At 41.5% G+C, this 26,424-nt stretch overlaps 1 protein-coding gene across 6 annotated transcripts in view; it reads right to left on the reverse strand.

Moving 5' to 3' along the window:
* HECW2 (HECT, C2 and WW domain containing E3 ubiquitin protein ligase 2) overlaps positions 1–8,241 on the reverse strand; it is a 352,275-nt gene extending 344,034 nt beyond the window's left edge. For 5 of the 6 annotated variants that reach the window (XR_008426201.1, XR_008426199.1, XR_008426200.1 and 2 more), the window contains exon 1: positions 7,382–7,740. The gene's annotated coding sequence lies outside the window, so the exon portion shown is untranslated. Of the gene's footprint in view, positions 1–7,381; positions 7,741–8,153 lie in introns of those variants that run through there. The other variant, XM_053918895.2, reaches the window with a different exon arrangement.
* Between the last annotated feature and the right edge of the window lie 18,183 nt (positions 8,242–26,424).

The following is a 26,424-nucleotide window of genomic DNA, read 5'->3' on the forward strand; positions in this document are numbered from 1 at the left end:
TCTTTATTTAAGTTCAGAAACACAGAAAACTGATCTTTATTGAAGAATGAGGGTTCAAGTTTAAATATGTGTTATCTCTGAATATAACACATTGTAGTGGGCTGACTGAGCAAGAAACAGAGCTGGCCTCCCCGAGAGGCCTCCTGGAGAGCACACGTATCTGCCTAAAGACGTGGCGATAAAAGAAATGAGCTCTCAAAGTCTCTTCCAGTTTAAAGACGCCAACTCAATGGCTTAAGGAAGGAAAGAACGAAAGAACAGAAGGAGGAAGGGAGGGAAGACAACAGGGAGGGCAGCCTATGCAGAGAGAGTCCTAGAGCACCAGAAATGATGTGTGTTTTCTAAGTTAGGTCAGGGGCAATACAGATGATGTCCTGAAAACCTCTGAGTATCAAGTCCATTTGTCTGAAGTAAAGCCGAGCCTAAGGCAAAAGTGTGAGAGAGGTCCCGCACAATTGTCAGACGTCTCCACCTCTTCCTACCTATACCCCCTGCCAGCCAGCCAGTATGTTAAAGCAAAACCCTAAAAGCCTAGGTTCCTCCTACCACGGTTCTCTACGTGCTCTCAAATACCAAGTGTACACCTGTACTCTCTCCCCATCAGATGTTTGGATCTAGGTTCTACTTCTTTGTGCTCTTATCCTGCCCATGGGTCACAGAGAAGTACTATACTTATTTAAAGGACTGCCCATCACTGAAACTATTACCACTGTAACCCATTATAGTCAATGCAGACCTCCAACTCTTAACAAAAAATGTTCTTAGTGCTAAGATGGGGGCAGAATGTTTGTTACCAAGTCCTCCTTCCCTCCTTGTCCTTGACACGGTTCTCTGCAGGCAGAGTATACTACCGAGGTATGCCACTGGACATCAGAGACACTGTTTCTCATCACTGCTGTGAAGAAACATTTTTCTTACTCCACAGATAAAACAGGTGAGCGCAATTCCCTAAACGGCCAGTATACATCTGCAGGGAGAAGTGTTACACTCTCGGCCCGTCACTTGGCACACTCAGGGACCACAATTTGACCATGTCCAGTTGTCACTCTTTCTTTTAGTATTTCCTCAAGATCAGAAGGCACTATCTTCTTGGTGAATGGAGCGGCATGTGGATTGGCTTACAGATACAACTTTTCTTCACAAAGCCATCACCTTCTTACCTGAACAGGAAACTAGAACTCTGTCAGTCCTGCCCCCTGAGCAACTTTTCCAGTTTCGTAGTAACGGTTAACAAAAAGATCTCTTCCCTTATAGCTCGCGTTTTCAGTGATACATGAACAAAGCACCACCAAGCACTCCCCCTGAACAAATGCCAAGAGCTGATTCATTCTCTGCATGACATCGGTGGCTTCATCCAACCATAAAGTGAAATATCTGCTGGCACGGACTGGAGAGTAATTGCTCTTTCACACTCTTACTCCACTGATATTATGCAACAGCCAACCGTGTCATCTGACAAAGGAATTCCATCAATAACTTCTGGTTTCTCTCTAAGGATGTTGTCTTTAACTTTCCACATGATTTTCCAAGTATCTCTTCAATAACATGACTCATTCTTATTTTTGCTACAAGGATCCTTTAATGAGGCTACTGGAGTTTTAGTCTCTTACCTACCTTTAGCTGTATAATGCATTAATTTTGTAAGGGAAAGCTTTGTTGTGTGCTTGTCCTGGAAAACTTCAATGGTGTAACAGAGAAGCCACTGTGCTTTGTCTGAAAGGACACCAACACCCATGGCTCCGAGCCACCATTAGACCAAGTTTTACAACAGGCAATGCCTGGGGCTTAGGGGCAAGCGCATGGTGAGCCCTGCAGTAAACAGTTCTGAGACGGCCATTGTCACCCGTCCATCTGTACTTTTCAATTTCAGGTTCTGTCTTGAAATCATCACTCCCACAGATTCCCTTGTTTTCATACATAGAGATTTATATTTTATATTTGCAGTGAATTCAGTTTGTTTACGACACACTGAATGAAGCATTTACATTGCTATGCTCATCACTGTTTTCACTCTCCAATGAACTGTTTTTGAGCCGCTAATCTATTTTTTGTGTGTGAAATGAGAACACAATTAAAGACCCGAAACAACAAAAAATGGTGTTTTTAACAAAGGAACAATATGCAAATGACATTAAAAATATATTAACAAAGATAAAGTACACTATACGTAATGTAAGCTACACTGACCAGTGTAGTTTTCACAGAACAAACAAAATGTTTAATATTTTGAGTTTTAAGAACATAATGGGATTTCCACTAAAATCATAATTACTCTCATATCTCATGGTCCTACATGCTCTGTCCCTCCTGTAACACCATCCTGATCTCACTTCCAACTCCCCCCTGGTCACACTGCACCTCATCACACTGGGCTTCTTGCCAATCCTGGAACACATCCAAACACATTCTCACCTTTGGGCCTTCCCACTGGCTGTTCCCTCCGGAACACTGCCCCTCAGGTACCTGCATGGGTAACCTCTCTCACCTCCTTTTGAGTCTCTGTTAAGATCTCTTTCACCATGAAGGCTACTCAGCCATATTGATCTTGTTCTACTTTCTCTTTCTGTCAAAGCACTTACCTCCTTCTAGCATGCTATAGAATTGACTGATTTGGTTCATCATCTGTCTCCCACTCCCACCCCTCCATTCCCAACAGAATGAAAAACTTCACAAGGGCAGGGATCTTTGTTTTATTTATTGATATATCCCCAGCACCTGATTAGAAACTGACTCGTAGAAGGTACTCAATAAATAGTAGTGGAATGAATGAATGAGTGAAAGAAATTTTTAATTGTTTTTCGTTCCAGCCACCAAATTGTCTGTGGGAATTAAACAGAAAATGGAGAGCTGGTCCATACAAAGAGAATTATACCAACAGACTGGTATTGGAACTACACAGGTGAGAAAATGAATTAAAGTTTGGAAAGACTGGATGAAGAGAGTTTAGTTAAAAAGTCCATCATGAAAGAGACGATGAAGGCCACAATTTTCCAAATGACTAGGCCCTCTTACCTAGTTAATTTCAACCCCAGCACATACATATCTATAGATGTATGATCAATGTTTGTGTAAACATATACATATGCATATATATGCATGCTCACACAGAAACATATGATGAACAAATCTAGAAGCTAAGGACATTTTTCTATCATATGGATATTCATCATAGAAAAGCTAATGACTTGGGTCATAATTAAGACAATCATACTTCAAAGTTTTCCTGGGAGAGCCCCACTTAAAAGTTCTTGCTCTGGGGCTCCTTCTAGTTAACATCCCCTTTTACTCCCAAAAATGTCCTTGTTTGGACAAAAAAAAAAAAAAAAAAAAAAACATAGTCATCCTACATATTGGGTTGGCCAAAAGTCCTTAGTTTTTCCATAAAACAAAAGAAATTTTTCATTTTCACTAATAACTGTATTGATTTGGATATTTTGAGTATGTCAACTATCTCCCGCTATTGGCTTCTAGTGGGTAGAGGCCAGGGATGCTGCTAAACATCTTCCAATGCACAAGACAGCCACACAGCAAAGAATTATTTGGCAAAAATGTCAACAGTACCAAGAAACTTCGCAAACCACTTTTGACACATTTGATCAATCACAGCACCTTTTTTGTGTGTGTCAGTTGCGGTTTTACCTTTCTTGAAATAATAAAGCATAATATGCCAAAAATGTTGCTTATTTTCTTCCATCTTCAATATTAAAATGGCTACACAAATATCCCCCAATTTTGATAAGTATTTTTTAATGCACACTGATAGGACAGCTGTCACAATACAATCTAACAAAATTGTTTCAAATGAAGTTCAAGACAACCACGTACTACCAGAGCCATCATATAGAAAAAAACTAAACGAACTTTTTGGCTAGCCCAATATAGAGGAAACATATAAATTTCTTCTTATTCAGGCATGCTGACAAAGCTTTTGACTGAGTAGGCTTGGAAAAGGTGACAGCCATAATTCATTGTAACACCAACTGGCCACCACCGCAATTGACCTAGTAGAAACGGGTGATTCTTTACCAAAGGAGCACAGCAATTGTTGCAGAAATAGGTGCCACCAGCTTGGTATACCTCGCTTTGGAACCCCAACCTCCACCAGGTCACCTGCACAATCTCAAACCCCTGTGCGGATTTTCACACGCTGAGCAGGCTCGACAAGTCCTCCTCTGCAAGCCCTCTGCATGAAAAGCTGAGGCTCACACCCAAGACTGGAGTCAGAAGAGAGGACAGAAAACAAAGGCTCCTCTATTCTCCTTGTAGCCCAGAGAGCTTAGAAACTAGGAGAATGTGGAGTCATTCACAACAATACTTGTGTTCTGAACTCTCAGTAAATATCCAAGAACTGGGCCCAACACTAGATCTTGAAACTTAAGTTCTTATCTGCTGGCCACATGCACTCATCAGGTCTACAGATAGGTTTTGCTGAAGCTGCTCTCCCAAGTCACAAAAGTCGTCCCTATTTGTGTCAGCCCTAGGTAAATGGGCAAGTGTTAATTTTTATTGCTCTTGAAGACAGTAACAACATAGGCTTGGAGCCCTGCTAGACACTTAACAACATAAGGATATAGTTTTTTTTATTTCCTATATGTATAAATAGATGACAAGCAATCAATTACCTTATTGTTCTATCTTCCTTGTTATCTTTCCATATGTATATTTGTTTATCTTTCTTATCTTTGCATTTAACAATAAAAGAATGAAATAAAGCAAGACTCAAAACATGAGGTCAGGGGAGGGTGATAAAGTAAATAGTTAAGGTTCCTTAACATGTAAGATGACTACACAATTTATCAACCAAAGGGAATGTATTTCATAATTTGATAAGAGAGGTCAACAGAAATAAATTGGGACTTCTGCAGGCCAACCAGGAGGTCTGGTCCCCCTTCTAGTCCCTCCTTCAGATGCCCATACAAAAAGCATCCTGAGTGTAAAGAAGCAGTCTCTGCCTCTGTTAGGTCAACCAAAATTCAAATACAGTTCTTTCTCTTTCATGCCAGGCCTGTATTTCCACATCGGAGCTGGAAATTTCCCTATCCAACACACCATGCAAAACTGGTTCCATTTTTACCCAAGAAAGCAGGCAGTAACACGTTAGAATATGGATCCAGGCCAGGTCCACAGCAAGCCCCAGGCCCGCGGCCTCAGGTTTCTCTTAAAGAAACACTTCACAAGAGAGACAGCAACCTGGTAAGGGGGTACATAAGCACCAGCCACAGATTTAGCAAGTATTTTGAATGTGAGACACTTTTACTGATGCCAGAGCACACACTGAAACTGGACAGAGCCCAAAAGCCACCTCTCCTGCAAAACATAACCATCCCAAAGAAAGGCGATAGCATCTGGCCTCAGCTACAGGTAACAACCCAGCTTCCCTGCCTTTTGCTGAGATCAGGGATGCAAAAGGCTTTAAAAGAAGAAGAAAATACGTTTTTCTCCCAAGATCACATTGCCCAAGTTAAACAGAGCCAATGCTTACTTACTTTTATTCCATACTTTCGGTTCAGAAGGGTCAAACATTGCTCATGTTCTTTATTAAATTTAGTCCTGTGGCTGGTGAATATTAATTTACTGGAATCTTTTCCCTCACATTCAGAAAGGAAGGACCAATTTTGGAATCTAGTTGCAATCTGCAGCACATAAACAATCTACCATGGTGGTAGGAGCAGAAAAGCTCCAGCTGGCTTATCTCAAACGTTCCAAATAACTTTGATTTCTTCACAGACTCGACAGTCATTCATAAAGATTCATTGCCAAAGGCTGCTCAATGCTGTGCTGGAGGCAACAGCTGGGGGGGGAGGGGAGAATGCTGGGAGTTAGGGAACCACCTGTCATGGAGATGGTGGAAGAAACTCCTTTTGAATTAATGCAGTCGCATTAAAGTCCTTTCAGCTGGGAGAAACTATGAGTCCAAGGAGCCATTTATTGAAATGAACAAGAGCTATGAAAGTTATGACTGTTTTCCCCCCATAAGTGGTACAATAATATTACATTCAAAGACATTTTTGTTAAAATAACCATTTAAACCGCTTCACATAATCACAAATGAGGGCAAAATGTGCCAAAGAAATAACCAAAGCAAATAGGTTGTGACTTTTTAACTGTACAAAGAAAGAAGAAATTAACTAGTTGGGCTGCTGGATAGTAAGGTTATAATGTTTCCTTTGACAGATTAAAATTATGTTTTCCCCACCCTACTCCAACTCCCATCAGGGAAGTGGATAATTTCTGAGGGATACAATGACCCTTTATTCCGGGCTTCTCTTGTCTGCTAGGGATGCCATCTGTCTCCCACACTATATCAACAATCCCTGCAGGAATCTTCTGATGACCAAACAGATTAGCAGCCTCCAGATTTTCACACCATTAATAATAGCCCCATCCAAATTAGGCCTCTTGCTTCAATAACTCCAAAGGTAAGCCTAATAACCGATCCTCCTTTGTTTATCAGGAATGTGTCATTTTAAAGATAACCTTTCAGAACACACAGCCTTCTATGGGGGTGAGGGGAGAGCGCTCTCTAGGCAACGAAGAAATTAGCCCTTGAGGGAATAGAAGAAATAGTAAAAAGAAAATCATTCTTGTAAGACAAACAAAAACACATGGAATTTCACCAGGTCAACTGGAGGACTCTACCAGTCGTGTTAAAAGATTTCCCTAAATTACCAAGTACAGAAAACTACTCCAGAAAAGACAAGCGTCACACTTTGAAAAGGTGTAAGTACAACGCGCATTCCAAGTTTGCTTGACTCCGGTACTGTGAAAGGAGAAACACGCCGGAAAGCCTAGAGACCCCCGGGGGGGTTGCCCACCGTCCGCCTCTGCCTAGGACTGTCACTGAGGTCCGCCGTCTCCAAGTTTAACATCTATTGATCCCTTGTAACTCTGTGAGCTCTCCGCCTTGCCTCCAAAGGCTTCCAACTCAAAAGGAAACAAACGCGCCTGTAAAGACGTCCCTAAAGCTAATTACAATTATCAAGGAAAAAACACGTGAGCACTGCTAACGGAGAAAAAGACGCGGCACGGCAGGGCCAGCCCTCCGCAGCGGCACCTCCTCGCAGACGTCTACGTCTAAATCTGCAGCCCCGGTTCCCTCCAGGCCCCAAGCCCCAGCGGAGGGTGTTCGCCACACACCCCAAGTCCAAGAGGAAATGAAGCCTCCGCTCCCTCTAGTGATGCTCCAATGACCCAAAAGTCTCAGCTCCCCGGGACAACCGAGCCGGGAGATGCGTCCCAGGGTCTCTCGCCCGCGTTTTAGGGCAGCGGAAGTCAAAATGTCAAATGAATGACCGCGCCGGGGCGCGAGGGAGGAAAACAAAGCCGCGTCCCGAGGTCCGGGACCTGCGGCGCGAGGTCCCCGCGCCGGCCGCGCACTCACCCGGGGCTCCGCAGACAGGGATGGGGCCGCGGGGCGGGAGGGCGCCCCCGCAGTCGGCCGGACCCGCAGCCCCTGTGCCCTCCGGCCGGTCCACTCGCGCCGCGTGGAAAGCTGGCGGCCCGGGGTGCCGCTGCGCGTCGCATGCAGCTCCCGGCTGCGGCGGCCGTTGCCAAAGGGCCAAGGGACCGTGCGCTGCGGTCCCGACCCCGCGACCCGAAGCGGCGACCGGAGCCGCGGCGCCAGAGCCCAGCGCGACCGGCGCGCCCCTCAGCGGCTCTTCCCGCCGCCCTGCGCAGCGGGCCGGGTCTGCGCTCGCCTTTGTGCTGGCATCTTCCTCCGCTCCCCAGGACGCCCCGCGCTCCCCGGGCTGCTCCGCGCCGCCGCCCACCGCCGGGCTACGCCGCGCCCCCCGCGCGGTCCGCCGATTGTGTCGACTCAGCAGCGGCGGCGGCGGCGGGGACGCGCGAAGCCACGTCTCCCGCCGCTCTCGGGGGAGCGCCGCGGGCTGGGGGCCCGGCGCCGCGAGGTTCACAGCCGAGCTCCGCGGCCCGGCGCGTCCCTGAGCGGCTCCGCAGCGCTCGGCTCGCCGCCGCGGGCTCTCCCAGCGTCTCCCACGAGCAGCGCGCCGCCCGCCTGCTGCTCCCTCTCTCGCCGCGCCCCGCCGGCTCCTGCGGCCTCCCTCCAGCCGCCACCTTCCTCCAGCCCCGCGGGTGGACGCCCGCCCCAACCCCTGCGCCTCCCCCCTCGGAGGGCGAGGGTCCGGCCCGCTCACCTCCGGCGGCGCTGGCGCTCCTCCCGCTAGACGCCTCGGCTGCATCGGCCCGCACCTCCCAGCGGGGCGCCTGGCTGGGGGCCTCCTGCACGTCGGGGACCGGGGAAGGGTGGCAGGGAGGGGGCGGGAGGGACGGCCAGACCTTGGCCAGCTGGACCTTCCTGAGGAAGGTGAGGGAGAGCGGAGGGGGGGGGGGGGAGGTGCAGCTGGGCGGACGACGAATCCCGAGGCTGCAGAGGATCCGGAGCTGCTTTCCTGCGATACCGAAGGACGAAGGATTCTGAAAGGTGCGGTGGAGGAGGAAGGAGACTCTCCGAGGTCGTGCACCCAGCACCCAAGAACTGAATGGAGGGGTGTCGTGCCTCGATTTCCCCAACTACAAGGGGCAAGACGGTAATACTCCGGACACCTACATGGGGTGTGGTCACGATTAAAAATGGATTATTGAAAGCGCTTTTAACTACTTTGCCTAAAGAGGGCACTAAAATTCACAATGTTACTATGTTAATACTTTAAGATTCCTATCTGCTTCTTCTGTAGCATCTTCATTGACTCAGTCCAACTTAAGGGAGAGAGTAAAAACGCTGAAATGTAAGGTGATTGCCCCCTCCGCGTCGTATCAATCCAGATATGGGAAATATATACTAAGTTTTACAGTTTAACAGTTATAGCCATATGGAGGAAGCCCAAAAACATTTTCCAAAAAAAACAAAATAGGGCATATCCGTAACTCGGAGATTTTTTAACACGTGCTCTCAGTCTTCATCTCCTCCCCCTTCTCTGGTAGCAGGGATTCATTGGCCAAACTGCCCTTTCTGTCGCGGCCGACGAGTCTTCGTGGTTCCGGGATACTGAACCTGCCGTGCTCACTCCTAAGAACTGGCCAGTCATGGTGTTTCAGACCACATTGATTGGTCCTGAGATGGGAATATTGGTCCAGGAATTCTGTCTGGGGCTTTGCTGAATCAGTTCAGAAAAAGAAGCCCTTTAAATTAGGATAATTAATTTGGAAGGATATGAGCCAGTGATAGCGATTCCCACCAATGCGTGCGAATGAAGCCAACTTCAAGGGAAGGAAAGCTGAGGGAGAGAGGATGATGTCTTTTAAGGCTTAGGAGGCATATATGACTGAATTGACCTCCATCCTGAAGCCAATCAACGCCCCTCCTCTTTATCTACTCAGGTCAGTTGAGCTGTGGTCTGTCGCATATAATAAAAAGCCCTGACTCATTCATTCCTCTGAAATTATCCATCCCAGGTATCATTGGTAAGCTACTCCAATGAGCTGATGAACCCCACACACCCATCACAAAAAAAAAAAGTCCTGTACAAACATGTTCTCTTTCTACAACTCGCTCTAAGCCCAGCAACCCCACGCCTGCAGCCCTTAACCTTCTGTGTTAATTAACCACTGTGTTACAATCAAGCCTTAAACAAACAGAAAACTTAAAAATAAATAGGGTGAAAATGGATTATTATTGCTGCCTTTAGTTAAAAGAATTTTAACCTTAAAAGCAGCTTCATCTATCTTAAAAACTGTGTGTGTGTGTGTGTGTGTGTGTATAAAATCAAGCATGAAAGCCTGAAGCCCAGGCTAAGATGTCAAATAGTAAAGTCATCCGAAAGTCTCAGACTTGCTAACATGTTTGTAAAGGTTGGGTTCTATCATACCGCACTCCCCATCCCCCATCACCACACTACCTAGTTTGGGTCTCCCCCTCATAGGATTCATGACTAGTTCTCAGCTATCCTCTTCTTGACCCACTCCCACAAAGAAATCTTAATATTTCACAAGATGGTCAATTCTATTGATACATTGAAACTGACCGAACATTGGAAAGTGATTCCTTATATTGCGTTAAACTACTTCTTTCAATGCATAGGACCCCAAGTACTAAAGACAGACATGAGAGCCACTTGAGTTGCTTCTTCCAAGATCTTTCCACTAACTCCTCATCATATGATAGAGGGTCCTGAGCCTTCACCACCCTGGGCTACTTACTGTCTGTCTACGAATGTGCTCACATTCGTGAACACTCCTGAAGCATAGTGTCCAAACCACAGATTCCAAGACACTCAAGCTTCAAGTCCCGTCGACACCACAGGAGCGGTCCTAGAAAGGTGTCCAGGTGCTCTTATATTCTGTAAAGATTTCAAGAGTCAAATATTTTCATCTCAATAAGCAGCTGTCTCTTTTCACTTTAACTTTCCTTCTGTCATAAGGAAGCATTACAGTGGTTACAGATGTCTTGGGGACCTGGCTAAGGGGGAGTTGAGTTAGTAAATGTATGTGGTTCAAGGACATTGCAGTTCATGGTAACAGTGTCATCACTGTAGCTGTTGAAGGCCTCCTGTCGACTGGGCTACTTGGTGCTGTGACACTGTAGCAGCAAGTGAATGCATGTTATTCAAGACCCAGCACAGAAGTATATAGGTAATGAGGTAGATGATTCTTAAAATGTAAGAATGCAGAACTGGAAAATCCCCCCACGTGCTATTCTTTATATGTGAAAAAAATTTGGTAGAGATTTTCTCAAATTTGACAACAGTTTTAAAAATGTATGTGATTCTCCCAATATTGAATTGTGGACTACAAAGAATATCTTCTAAGCTATCAACAATAAAAATAAATTTCAATTAACTCTACTAGTGGAAAGACCGAAATATCTATTAACTTTATAGAACAATATGCAACAAAAAGATTTTCATATGAAGAAGAAATCAAAAGACTATGAAGCCAAAATACAGGGTGGGCCAAAAGTAGGTTTACAGTTATGTGTGAAAGACAGTTTATTCTTGTATTATTATTTATTAATTATTGTATTATTTTCCATATGAACAACTGTAAGCCTACTATTGCCCGACCCTGTATATAGGAAAAAGTATTATAAAGGTATATTAATAAATTATAATAAATAATTAGAAAATCATTAATAAAAATTTTTAAATCGTGGTATTTTCTGGATTTGATGTTGTCCGATACTTGTGAGTTTTTACTTGTAATTTATGATTTTTAAATTTTAAATAAAAATTGTTTTTGTACCTCCTTTGTACTTGTGTATTCTTTTCTGAAAGAAAGCTCTGAAAAAAAAAAAGAGATCAGATTTGTGGTGACCAGAAGTGGGAAGTGAGGGCTGCCCATGGTGGAGTTGGAGGGCAGTGGTCGAAAGGAACGAACCCCCGGTTACAACACAAGTAAGTAGTAGGGGTGACTGTAGATAAACCGCTATAAAACACGTGAAAGTTGTTGAGGGGAGATCCTCAGAGTTCTCATCACAAGAAGAAATGTTTTTTCTTTTCTTTCGATTGTATCTATATGAGATGACTGGTGTTAACTAAAACTATTGTGGTAATCGTTTCACAATATATGTAAATTGAACCATCATGTTCTACATCTTTATACAGTGATGTATGCCACTTACTGCTCAATAAAACTGAAACAAAAATATCCAATGTTACATGAGTCAGGGTAGGATCTAGACCCCAGGCAGCTGAGAATTAAAAAAAAAAAAAAATGAAAGAGAGAGAGAGAGAAAGAAAAAGAAAGGAAGAAAGCAAAGCAAGAAGAAAGCTCGGGCCAGTGCAATCTTCAGACTCCCCAGTATGTGGATCTATCCCCTCCTGTATTTATTTGGGGGTCCATCATTGTATACTGATTTCATAGGAGGCATATGCCTTGCCGTCTTAAAACGTAAGTTGCTAATGCACTGCATCTGAACGCATTAGAGATGACTACACACTCCTGAAGGTCTTGAATTTAGAACTAGAAAAAAAATGACTAGACTGTCTTCCTTAGGGAGAGAATTAAGTGTTTTTTAAATACAAGAATGTATTTGTCTTCTATTTCTGCATAACAAATTACCGCAAATTTAGTGGCTTAAAACAACACATTCCCTTACAGTTTCTAGGGGTCAAAAGTGTGTCTACAACTTAACTGGGACCTTTGTTCAGGGTCTCACAAGGTTGCAGTCAAGTGATCTACTGACTGTCATTTACATCTGACGGCCTGGCTTGGGGAAATCAGCTCTCTCAGTTGTTGGCAGAACTCATTTCCTTATCACCCTAGAACTAATGGCATCTTGCTTCTTCAAAGCTGGCGGAAGAATCTATATTTCCAGTCCTCTGAGATAAGCTTTACAACATTAGAGCAGGCAATGATTTTTTATATATGGCACCAAAGACACTGCTAACAAAAAATAGACAAATTTGACTTCATGAAATTAAAAAGTTTTGTGCTTGAAAAACCCTATCAAAAAAAGTAAAAAAGGCAACCTGCAATATGGGATAAAATATTTGCAAATCATGCATTTGATAAGGGATCGATATCCAAAATATAGAGAGAACTCCTAGAAGTCAACTAAAAAATGAATTCAAAAATGGGTAAAGGACTTGAATATTTCTCCAAGAATATATTTGAATGGCCAATAAGCACATGAAAAGATGCTCGACATCACTAATCATCAGGAAAAGGCAAATCAAAATGATGAGATACAACATCACACCCATTAGGATGGCTACATTAAAAAAAAATAGAAAGCAATTGTTGGTGAGGATGTGGGGAAATTGGAACACTTGTGCACTGCTGGTGAGAATGCAGAAATGGTACAGCCACTGCGAATAACAGTATGGTGGTTCAAAAAAATTAAACATAGAATTACCGTATGATCCAGCAGTTCCACTTCTGGGTATATAACAAAAGGAATCGAAAATAGGGTATCAAAGAAAGTAGGGTGCCAAAGAGATATTTGTAAACCTAACTTTATAGCAGCATTGTTCACAATAACTAAAATATGGAAGCAACCCATGTGTCCATTGACAGATGCATAGATAGATAAAATGTGGTCCATACATACCACAGAATATTATTTAGCCTTGAAAGGGAAGGAAATTCTGCAATATGCAACATGGTTGAAGCTTGGGGACATTACACTAAGTGAAATAAGGCAGTCACAAAACAAAACAAAAAAAAAACAAATACTGTAGAATTCCACTTATATGAAATGCTTAGAATAGTTGAAATCATAAAGACAGAAAATGTAATGATGGTGGCCAGGATCTAGGTGGAGGGTAAAATGGGGAGTTATTGTCTTGATTTTACAAGATGAAAGAGTTATAAGGATGCATGGTAGTAACAGTTGCGTAACAGTGTGAATGTATGTAATCCCACATAACTGTATACTTAGAGTAGTTAAGAAAGTCAATTTTATGTGTACTTTCCACAATAAAAATAAATGAATAAGTAAAATAAATTGAAACAAGAGTCCCTGGTCCCTTGGGGCCAGAGCCTGGGGAGGATATTTCTTCTGAGACACAGCTGTGGGCCTCTCCTATCTGTCTGCCTTGTCCCATAACCTGCTGAAACTGGAACAGATGTCCTCCTTTTAAGTCCCCTTCCTGTCTCCTTGGGACTTCCTTTGGCTCAAAGCAAAGCCTTTGATGTGCCCAATGCCTTTACAACATGGCTCTTCCCAAACCTAGCCTCATTGCTAAGCCTCAGTGAGGCCAGGATGGGGAAAAAGAAGTTGGCTTATTGAAGAGGGAAGCTAGATCAGGAGGCGACTTTGAAATATTGCAGTTGTATTACTAGCAAAAGATATTTAACTTCTAAAATAACTTCAACATAGACTATCTCATTTGAAAAATAAATTCCACATTATCCCAACTTAATGTGTAGGAAACTGAAGCACAGAAAGAATAAATCATTTGCCAGGACTAACATCAGGCCTCTGACTTCCCATTTAGTATTGTTTCCACCATGGAGTATGGTCTCTTTGGTTAAAATAAGGTAGTTTTTAAATTACTTTTTAAAGGTCTTCTTCAGACACCTAAAATTAATCTCACCCTCATTCAAATCACTCACTAGCTTTATCGCTTTTGCATTTGCTTCAATAGTTTCCTTGTTAGTTTCTTACTTTCTTATTGTTTTCGTACTTTCAGCACCTTTCATAATACTCCCTATAGAATTTTAAATAATATTCGTATAGGAAGAGCCCCTAATTGCTTGTTGAATGAATCTATATCTTCACACTATCTTGACAGAAGCCAAAATACATAATGTTGAGTGAAAGAAGACAGATACCAAAGAGCACATATTGTAGTTTCCAGTTATTTAAGTACAAAACAAGGAAAGCTAATCAATTCCAGTTAGAAGTCAAGACAGTGGTTACCTTGGGGTGGGGGTGGGGGGAGGAGAGTTATGACTGGAAGAGAGCCACAAGGGGGAATTCTGAGAAATTGGGGTTCTTTTCATTAATCCAGGTGCTAGTTACATGAGTGGATTAGTTTGTGAAAATTTATCAAGCTATACATTTATAATAAGAGTGTTCTTTTTTGTATTTGGATTATACTTTAAATAAAACGTTTTTTAAATGATCAGCACCACTTCTAGAACTATGGCTTTCCTCTTTGGACAACACTACAGACCCAGTGACCACCTACCGTGAACTCTGCTTCTCCAGTGGGTTACTCATTTCAATACTAAAGCCTCTCTCATGACATTATCTGAAATAATAATGTCCATCATCACAACTATTTTACGTTAGCATCTCAGAGTCTTTGGTGTTCTTCTGGAGGAAACATAATGATAACACTCTGATCCCATTCACTAAAATCCTTAGAAATAATTTCTTAGACTGGACTATTTCTGGAGTGAATGCCATTGACTTTCTATCTAATTTTTTACGTGTCTGCTTGATACATGATTTATCATCAGTTGTGTGCCTTACGATCTCATCCCACACCTACTGAGTCAAAGCCTGTATGGGTAGAGTTGCTTGAGTTAATCAAATGCACTTCCCTTTGTCAACCCCAAGAAAGAAGGCACCTACTAAGAAGGGCTACTGGTGACTAATTGGACTAAAATATAGTTTTTAAAAAACAAAAACAAACAAACAAAAAAACAGAGCCTAGCAGCTATTTCTACACAGGGGCCTCTCATGCGGACTGCACTCGAGGGCAGAGCAGAGTGAAGCTGGCCAGCGTAGAGCAGGGCAGGCCAGAGCAGGCTGGCACACAACAGGGCAGACCAAAGCACAGCAGAACAGACCAGTGCGGTGCCAAACAGACCAGCAAGGAGCAGAGCAGAGCTACCCAGACACAGAGGGGCCTGGCCTTAGGGCCGTCAGGCACTAGGGCTCCTGCATGGCATCCTGTTTTCACAGCTGTGCTGTGTCACAATTGGGCTGTTTTGCGCTAAATAAAGTTTCTTTCTTCATTGCTCCCCACATTCATTAGGGATTCCTGTTGGTGTTGAATTGGCGCCAAGGACCACCAGTTGATAGCTATTTAAAAACCGCCGTTCCGTTAGAACAGATATTGCTGCACCAATATTCATAAGAGCATTCTTCACAATAGCCAAAGTTGAAAACTACCCAAATGTCTGTTCAGGGATGAATGAATAAGCAAAATCCGGTATATATGTGCCACAGAATATTATTCAGCCTTACAAAAGGATGAAATTCAGCCTTAAAAAGGAATGAAACATGCTACAACATGGCTGGGCCATGAAGACATTATAGGCAGCCAGACACGAAAAGACAAATCTTGCATGATTCCAGTTACATGAGGTACTGGGAGTAGTCAAATCCATAGACAGAGAACGTAGAATGGTGGTTGCCGGGACGAGGGCAGTAGGAAGGCAGAGTTAGTGTTCAGTGGGTGTAGAGTTTCAGTTTGGGAAGAGAAAAAAGGCCTAGAGGTGAATGGTGAAGATTGCACGACATTGTGAATGCCCTTAAAGCACTAAACTGTACACTCAAAAATGGTTAATACAGTAAAGTTTACATATATTTTTGCCACACACACAAAAAACACTCTTTTGGAGTCAGTTTATTTTACTAAAATAAGGTTTCACACTGTTGAAGGAAGTTCACGCAACTAAACCCAAGGGCCATCTAATGGCACCAGCAGCCCCTACGTGAAGGTCGGAGTTTCCCGTAGCCTTGCACGTAAGCCGACATTGGTACCGTGGCCGTTTTGGTTTTTGGTTATTTTGTCTTGATGTTGACTAGTGGGGACAAGCATTGTGTACTCAGCCAACAGCTTACATGTGGTTCCTCTGGCTTGTTGATTAAAAGCAGTCTCTTCTCTCCTTGAACTCTAGGAAGCTAAGCTCCACCTGGTAACAGTTGCCATGCCAGAGGGACTTTGTTTAAGCAATGTTCAAAAACATCACTTATGAGAAACCCTGCAATAAAGACTTTCATTACTTTTCACCTTGACTCTTCTAAAGGAAAGCCATTTTTCTCTGAGCACTACATATAATTGTTTCTAATAATGACAGTAGTTTATTATGTTAGGCATTAGATTCTTTAGTTAGTTTATAATAAGATTTGTCTCACTCATCTATTTTCAAAACAGGATAATATTTATGGCCTTCATAAGAAGCCCCTTTGGGGGGAAATTCTGGTTTATTACCACTTCAATGAGGATATTCAATGTACAAAATTTCTCAGGATGTTTAGTATGTATCAAGAACATTAGCAAAATGACACTGTGATTACAATTGTGAGATATCCCTTTTTAAACCATTGTCTTCAGACTTCCAGGGGTAGGTTATCTAACACAATATAAACTCTCTCATCCACTTTCTGAAATCCAGTTGCAATTGCATTCTTTTTCCTTTCGCTAATTAAAGTTGTGGCACATGTAGGTGCTATCAGTCCCCTCCACCCCCATTATTACCACCAAAACAAAATACCACTTGTGAGCCAAAGAACTGATGAAATGACAGTGTGGGGACTTTCCAGCGGGCTACAGTTCCAAATTAAAGTGCAGTGATGAAGTCCATTCCCTTCTTAGAAGAGGCATACTCTTGTGATGAGAAGACTATGAAGGTAATCCTGTGAACTGGCTGTACCAAAGCAGGAATGGGTTTTAGGAACGCATAATACACGTATTCCACATGCTTATTGCCTCCCACTCCAGTAGATATACCACTAAAGCCCGTTTCCATGGCAACAGAACATTGACTTTATCAGGAGTAGTGTATTAGTTTCCTATTTCTGCTGTAACAAATTAATACAAATTTAATGGCTAGAGGGACACGAATGCAGTATATGGTAGTTGGAGGTCTGAAACGGCAATCACTTTAACTGGACTAAAAAGTCAAGGTGTTGCCAAGCCTGCCTTGTGGAGGCTCTAGGGAAGAATCTATTTCCTCATCTTTTCTAGCTTCAAGAGGCTGCCTATTCTCCATGGCTGGTGACTCCTTCCTCTATATTCAAAATTCATCAGGGTAACCTCTATTTCCATCATCCCACCTCCTTCTTCTGCCTTGAACCCTCTTGCCTTCCTCTTAAATGATCCTTGCAAATACATTGGGACCACCTGCATAATTCAGGATAACATCCCTGTCTCAAGATTCTTAATGTAGTCACAACAGCAAAGTCCCTTTTGCCATGTAATTGGAGGATTAATCAGAGGTAGCTATATCTCTAGCTAAAATATTACACTTACAAGCTTCTCTTCCAGACACAATTATTAAGAATAAGGTTTGGCCAATGAATGTGATAGGCAGACCTTTTGGGAAGAATGGTTAAAGGAAGTTGATTGAACTGGAAAGTGTACACTTTTTGTTCTTCCTCTTCTTTCTCCCTTCTGCCTCAGACACTGACATGATGGCTGGCATTCAGCAGCTACATTGGATCCTGAGGATAACACTGTAAATGACTAGGGTAGTGAAACACAAAAGGTAGAATAGGCCTGGCCCTACAGGGTCACTGTACCATCCTGAAATGTCAAACTCCGGGCTTACTTTACATAATCAACTTTTGGATACATAAGTCACTATTTGTGCCCGTGTTAGTATCATCTGAACATAATTGTTGCCAAAATGATTCATAACCTGTCTTACTTAGCTGATCTACCTTCTCAGTTGATGAGAGGATATCTGTTGAGAGTTACATGTGCTGTGTGCCCCTTTATTAGTTGGGACTTCAAACTAAATTTAGCCAAAAGAAAGAAAAGGAAAGAGAGAAAGAGGAAAGGAAGAGAGGGAGGGAGGGAGGGAGGAAATAAGGAAGGAGGGAAGGAAGGGAGGGAGGGAGGAAGGGAGGAAGGAAGGAAGGAAGTTAGTTAGTTAGTTAGGAAGTTTGTTTCCGTAACTGAAAGCATCAGTTAGGGCTGGCACCAGGCATAGCCTGACTTTAGGCCGAACTAGAACACTCAGACTCAGGCTGCCATGGCCTCCTCAGGACTCGATCATCAGCCTGCTTACTCTCAGGGTAGCATGACAGCTGCAGCAATCCCATCGCCCTTGTATCCTTACTACCCTGAGCCCACAGGCAGAATGAAAGCCTCTCTTCTGAAGTCCCTGCAAGAGCTCCTTAAGTCTCATTGATCTTAATCAGTTAAGCACATATTTCTGTATCAATTACTGTGAGGTCTGGGGGTTGGGGTAGTTGATTCATTTGGTTTGTGCCAACATCAACCAGGACCTACAGCTACAGATGGAGTGGAGTCCATCCCACACAAATGGCATGGCCAAAAACCAGGGAGGGTGTGGTAAAGTGCCCAGGGTGTAATAGAGACAATGAAAATTCAAAGAGGTCTAGAAAACTTAATATATCAGCCCACCAGTTTCTCCAGGAACCTAGGAAGAGACTTTTCCAGGAACCTGGGAAGAGAATATGAGCCATAGAAAGTTAGCAAAACTGCTTTCAGCTCAGCAAATGAGGATTTAAAGCAAACCCCTTTAATTGCTAGTCAAGGCCATCCTCACACTCATCATTCATGCTGTTACATTATGGTTCATGGACTCTTTTTCTCTCCAGACCAGAAGCAGCCAGGGCTCATGGACAGTTCTCTTTGTGGCAGCCTCAAGGTTAAATCTACTCCAAGTTTATCTGCATATACATTTTGCAAGAGATTGCATGGCCCTGAGACACTGTTTCCGTGAGAACTCTAAGTAAGATGAGTAATGAGCTCATCTTTGTTGTTATGCATGTAGTCTCAGCTAATTTCTTTTTTTGTGCAGTTCAGCCGGTCTAGCACCTTAAATGTTCAGGCTCCGTTTTCCCTTTCCTTAGTCTATGTACACCAAATCTACATTCATACCCAACCTACCATACAGAGTAGGTTCTTTTGTAAACAGGTTCAATCTGAAATAAGGTAAATTTTATTTCTTTTCTTAGTTTCTCTAAAAGACAGAAAAGTGACATCCATGTGTCCATAACTGATTTTTTAAAAAGCATAAACTATTAGTCGTATTTATTTTAGTTTCAGTTTGTTCAGTACTATCTTCAGAACTATGAGAGTTTAAATATACCTAAATAAACCCTAATTCCCAATTTCTTCCGTCTCTTTCTTCTATAAAAATAACCATTATCCTGAAATTGGTAAATATCACATCCATCATTTTTTATTTTGTGGAGTTTGGTGACATTTTTCTCCATGTCTATATATCCAAGATGCAAAACTATGGTTCAATCCTACTATAGTTAGGATCCCAGCAATAAGCTGACGAGGCACTCAAAGGGGTAGTAAGAGCCAGGCTAACAAAGGAACTGTCTACAGAGGTATGGGCAGTATCAAAGAACAAGCCATGGGAAAACATCCAAGGAATAGAAACAGTAGGAAGCCCTTACCACCTCTGAACTTGAAAAGGCAAAGGGAGGGAGTACCGTTTCTAGAACTGGGGGCGAGCTGCAGCACGGGAGAGGGGTCTAATAGGAGCTTCGACCTCCAGTAGAGGAATTGGAGGATCTCTGTTGTTGCCTAAAACAAGGCCTACTAGGAAAAAACAGTGTCAGGCTCTCTTTCCTCCCCCCTTTGATCTCCTGCCTGTGCCTTCTATTGGCCAACTGGAAACCAGGAGGCTGTGTGATGCGTCTGTGAAAGTAAGTTTCTTGTGGCATAAAACAGGAAAGAGAAGAGTAGAAAATGGGTCTGGGGAGCCAAGCTGATAATAACACAATTGTTTCGTGTTTTAAAAATTAACATAAACATTATCATAAAGTACATAAACTTAATTTAAAAATGATGTCTAAACTGCTTCCTTCCACCCAACCGTAAGCTGAAAGTTCAAGTTACTAAACTAGAATTTTTATCTCTGCACACTACAATTGTTCAACAAGATGCATTTGGCAATGAGAGAGAGACTGACCATTTTCAGAATTGCCAGGTGCTCCAGCCTTCACCTTGCCCTAGTATAAAATAGAGATATAGCAGCTAAAACAAATGCTGTTAGCACATCAGCACCATTGTCCAGTTTGTTTGTTTTTTTAAAAAAACAGCTTCATTGAGATGTAATACAAATACCATACAATTCACCCTTTAATCGTGTGCAATTCAATTGTTTTTAGTATTTTCAGAGTATACATACATGCATCTATCACCACAACCAATTTTAGAACATTTTCGTTATCCCAAAACAAAATCTCACACTTCTTTTCAAAAAGAAGAGAGCACAAAATCACCCCAGTACTCTCTTTTTAAAATCTTTTGGTAATTTAGTATAACATCACAAAAACTAACATTACTATCTAATTTATGCAATTCCCTAACTTACACAATTTACAATTTTCTTCTAAATTTTGACTACAAAATCTAAAGAAACTAAAACAGATATATTCTGGTAACCTATAGAATTACTGGTAACATTAATGTTCTCCTCTTGTTTGTAACCCTCAAACACAGATGCCCAAACTAATTTGTCAAACATGTCAATAGCCTCATGTTCCCTTCTTACTCTTTTAAATTACTATTAGATATGCTCTGAGGTTTTTAATTAGCTTTGGCTAGATTTCAATTACTTGGGACTTGTTTCAATATTGTCTTAAGTAAGTGAAATACCACGTAGGATACAAAAATCGTGTATGTTTTAAATTATACTAATGGAGACAAACGCAAAAGATCATGAAATACCTTGGAGGTAGTTTTCTTTATTGATTAATCAGAACCTTTATTCATGTGGTGCCTCTAATTTGAATTCTTTCATTTAAGTGCAATTTACAGAAAAAAGTGAACATTCAGAGGGGAACAAATAAATAAATATAAAATTCCAAAGAATATACCCCCAAAAGTTCACAAAGCTAATAAGTGAGTGAATTTAGCAAGAATTCAGGGTAAGAGATCAAAAATACAAAAATCAATTGTATTTCTTTGTACTCAAAATGAACACTTGGGTTTGAATTTTTTTGAATACTATTTACAATAGCACCAAAAAAATGAAAACACAGATACATCTCACAAACGATATATAGGATCTATATGCTGAAAACTATAAAATACTGATTTAAAAAATCAAGAAGACCTAAATGAGTGGACAGACATATCATGTTTATGGATTAATAGACTCAACAGTGTTAATATCACATTCCCCCCAATGTGACATATAAATCCCACACATCCCTCATCAAAATCCTAGCAGAATTTTTTGTAGGTATCAACAAGCTGATTTTAAAATTTCTAGGAAAAGACAAAGGAACTAGAATAGCCAAAATAAATTTGAATAAGAACAACAAAATTGGAGGACTCACTTCTAATTTCAAGAACTACTAAAAACTATACTAACCAGAGACAGTGTAGCATTGGTGGAGAGAGAGACACACAGGTCAACAGACCAGAATCAAGAGCCCAGAAATAGACTGTTACAATCATGTTCAACTGATTTTTGACATAGGTCAAAGGCAATTCAGTGGAGAGTGGATGGATAATCTTTCTAATAATAGTGCTAGAATAAAATTGGATGTCCCTAAGCCAAAACAAAAATGAACAAAAAATTCCACAACATAGACCTCATACCTTATTTTGAAAAATTAACTGTAAATGGATCATAGAGCTAAAGGTAGGCATAAGAAGAAAGCATAAGAAAAAATATGCAGGACATTAGGCACAGAGTTTTTAGGTTTGATCAACCCCAAAAGCACAATGCATAAAAGAAAAAAACTGATAATCTGGACTCTATCAAAATTAAATCCTTTTGCTCTGCAAAGGACACCATTCAGAGAATGAAAAGACAAGCCACAGACTGGAAGAAAATGTTGTCAAATCTCATTTTGAAAAGGCTTGTATCTCAAAAAAATTCATTAGGATGAAAATAAACCCCCCAACTTAAAAAATGGGCAAAAGTTATGAGCAGACCTTTATTTTAAAAGATACGTACATGTCGAATAAGCATATGATATACTTTCAACATCATTAATCATTGAGGACACGTAAATCAAACCACAATAAGATACCACTATGCACTTACTAAAATGGCTAAAAAAAAATACTGACAATAGCGATTGTGGGCAAGAATGAGAAGCAACTGGAAATCCCATGTGTTGTTGATGGGTATACAAGATGGTAGAGCCACTTTGGAAAGCAATTCGGCAGTTCCTTACAAATTTAAACATACACCTACTATGTAACCTAGCAATCCCACTCCTAGGCATTAATCCCAGAGAAATGAAAAATTTATTTTTACACAGAAACCTCTATGCAAATGTTTATAGCAGCTTTATTGATAATAATCAAAAATGTAAACAACCTACACATCCTTCAACAAGTGAGTGAGTAAGTAGACTGTGATACATCCACACAGTGGAACACCAGTGAGCCACAAAAATGAATTACTGACTCAGGCCACAAAGTGGATCACTCCTAAATTCATGTAATAAATGAAAGAGGTCAGACCTAAAGGAATATAACTCCCTTAATATGACATTTTGGACAAGCAAAATTATAGGTATGGAAAACATATCAGTGACTGTGGGCTGAAAGGCAGGGCAAGGGGCTGACTACAAAGGGGAAGCATGATGGAATTTTGAGGGTGAGGAAAGTCTTCTGTATATAGTTGCGGGGGGGAGATATAGGACTAGTAATTTGTAGGTAAATAATGTCAAACAGGGTGTGAGCAAAACACAAGATAGAGTGCAGACCATGACACATGAATCTAACTGTATTACAAATAAATCACATAGCCACGCTGAAGCAGATGAAGAAATGAGTAACCTAAGTAACTTTGGAAAACAGTGTTTTGACTAGATACTATGAGGCTGATGACAAAAAGAACTGTGTCTAAGTATTATATGATAAAACTACATTATATGTGTACCAGGACTGAAAAACACACAGATATACTGAAGATAATGAGAGCCAGGTCTCCTACAGTCATAGAAATAAGTTAAGGCCCACAAAGGGAAAAGGATAGAATAAACTGTGGTTCTGGATTTGAGGGGGAATATCCATAGGAACTCATGTTTTGTTTGTTTATATATATACACATTTACGTACGAGGTCTGTCCAGAGGTATCCAGCCATGTAACATGAAAAATAGAGAGATTTACTGAAGAAGATACAAGATACAAGAACACTGTACATAGGACAATGATACCTGAGTCCCCTTCAAAGTAGGCACCTTGGGACCTCACACAGTTCTCCCAGGCACCATCAGCTGCCCCATCATCTTTTCCTGAATCTCATCAGTGGTCTGAAATCTCTTCCCTTTCATAGGTGATTTAGTTTTGGGAAAAGCCAAAAGTCACAGGGCACCATGTCTGGGTTGTGGGGGGCGGAGCTGAGTCACCTGGGAGATTTGAAGTTTCACTGAAAAACTCTGCATAAATGTGATGTATGAGCCAGAGCATTGTTGTGATGAAGCTGCCAATCACCAGTTGCCCATAGCTGTGGTCTTCTGAATCATCCTAATAGTTTTCATGGAGGAATGTTTAAGCTTAACACAGAATCTGATGTGGATTCATTGCTCTACTCGCTCAGTCATTTTGAATGTGACAGCCACACAGTACACGTGCTCACTCAACAGCATCTACTGCCCCCACTGTCTAGTGCAGTGAAGTCGTCATTGTTCACCCATGTGCATTGCAGTCCACTCTCCTTGGCTGCCAGGTTACATCAATGTCATGCAAACCATTCTCGTTATATTAACAATGGCTGGACTTTTTCCAGACACACCTAGTATATGTAAAATAAGCATACAGAAATATAGATATGAATGTATATTCCTGGATTGGTATTTATATATATTCCCTATCTTTATTTCTGAGAGGAACTAGCAGCCGTGATACCCTAGCATTCAGATTTTAAACACCATTCTTTCACAAAAAGGAACAGGGCTCCTCAGACAAGTGGTTGAATCCAGCACTGGGCAGAGAAAATATAAGACAAGCGTAGAAATCTTGCAGTGACAGAAAGTAAGGAAGTGCTGAAAAAAAAAACCAAGGCGGGACACACAGCTCCTTAATGTTCTCTGAATGGCCGAAGATGGAGCAATTTGAGTAATAAATGAACGATAGTATTGGATTGTAACCTGAAGACCAAAATAAATATACATAAGCCCATACCAATATAAATAAATAATTAAATACATAAATAAATTGGAAATGTACCCCACTGTCTCTGCCTTATCTGCCACCCCTTACTCACCAAACACGTGTGTTTATAACAAAGTTCTAAATAAATAAATAAATAGGAGAAAACTTCTCTTTACAAAAGAATTGTAATAAATAAGTGAGGAAAACAGAAAGTCACCATTATCACATCATGACGACTGTTGCTGGCAAGATAAATCAGCTAAGGTTGGTGAGTGAAAGTTTAAGGAGAAATGGGATATTTGCATAAACACCCACACACCACCACCTGTATCGCCTCATTTGCTTTTATGCATGTATGGCGTCCCACTGCATGGAGTTAGCCATGTATTGCTCATCTCATGCTTACGAGCTGAAACTTCTGTGGACCCACTGCTGTCAGAATGGAATGGAGAATGGGTAGGAGGTGGAATCAAGTTGTAAAGCATGGGCTTTGGAGGAAGCTAGGCTCAAGTCCAAATAACAGTCCTCTCACTTTTGGGCTGTATGGCTCTAGGCAAGTTACTTCATGTCCCCAAATCTCAGTTGTCTCAATAGTAAAATGGGAACATAACTACTATATCTTAAGGTTACAGCTAGGATCAAGTGAAACAACAGATCGTACAGATTCAACAGATGATATACACTGTTATTGTTATTATTCAATCAGAAATTTTCAGAAATATCAGCTGAACTGTGAGAGGCAATTCAAAGAGAACACGTTTCTTCCTGATTACATACTATCCTATTAAGGCCAAAAGAGTAATCTTAGGAAATGTAAAATGGAGCTGCAGCAACATCACCATAACTTTGACCTTATTCTTATTTGGTCAGTAGAAAAAGTGAATATACTTTACCACAAAAAGTAGTTGGTGAACCTAAGTGTCAGAGATCTTATAAGAAGCATCAGGATTGGAGACTGATTCAACTAACAGATAATCTTTGCAGTCCTGGGCTGATTGATTAAAAAGAGACTCCTCTGAATTCTAATCTCTATATGCAGAGATAATACCAAAAGCTCTGGACTGTCCACAGAAGGTGAGAAACCATTCTCATTTCTCATTGTCCCAACAAGATATAAAAACTTAATTTTTTGTTCACATTTCTTTACCCACAAAATACTTTTTCAACTCCAAGAGGAAGTGGTTGTAGGTAACTTTGCTGTCATTTGTGTATTTGCAATGGCAAATCTTTGCCAGCTCTGGAAGAAAGTAGATGCCTTTTCCTCGCCTCCCAATAAAATATACAAATATCGGTAGTTAAAGGAGTGAGACCTAGCCCTGTCAGTAGAAGTGTTCAAAATTTGTTCATTAACTCACTCACTTAACAAGGACTTACCAAGCTTCTACTGTAAGCCAGACATTGTTTGGCGTCAACAATAAAAAGATCAAGATAAAAAGAAAACTTCTGCCCTCAAATAGCCTAATTAAGGGGAGATAAGACACACTGACAATTACAAGGCAGTGCATATGGCTTCACAGAAGAGGTTAAGTTTCTGTGGAACTCACCAGGCGGACAAGAGGAAGGGCACACCTGGCAGAGGGCACAGAGCCTGTAAGCACAAAGACATGCCAGGAGCCTTGAATTCATGGCTCCCTTGGGGAAGCAGGTGCAGATGGGCTGGAGAATTAGGCTGAAGCCATTAGCAATTCGAGCATAAAATCCTGTTCAGTGGAAAACTACTAGTTCAAAGGGGGAACATTTAAATGTTTTCTAAGCAAGAGACTAAGAATCAGATTTACTATTTTTAAAAATCGTTGTAGTAGCTATGTGAAGATGTACTGGCAAGGGTGATTGGAAAACCAGTTAAAAGGCCGTATGGCGCCCTGGCCCATGTGGCTCGGTTGGTTGGGCATCATCCCACAACCCAAAAGGTTGTGGATGCGATTCAAGGCACTTGCCTAGGTTGCAGGTTTGATCCCTGGTCTGGGTGCATACAAAAGGCAGCCAATCAATGTTTTTCTCTCACATCAATGTTT

Source organism: Desmodus rotundus, chromosome 2 (genome assembly GCF_022682495.2).
Source record: "Desmodus rotundus isolate HL8 chromosome 2, HLdesRot8A.1, whole genome shotgun sequence".
Classification (NCBI taxonomy): Eukaryota; Metazoa; Chordata; class Mammalia; order Chiroptera; family Phyllostomidae; genus Desmodus; species Desmodus rotundus.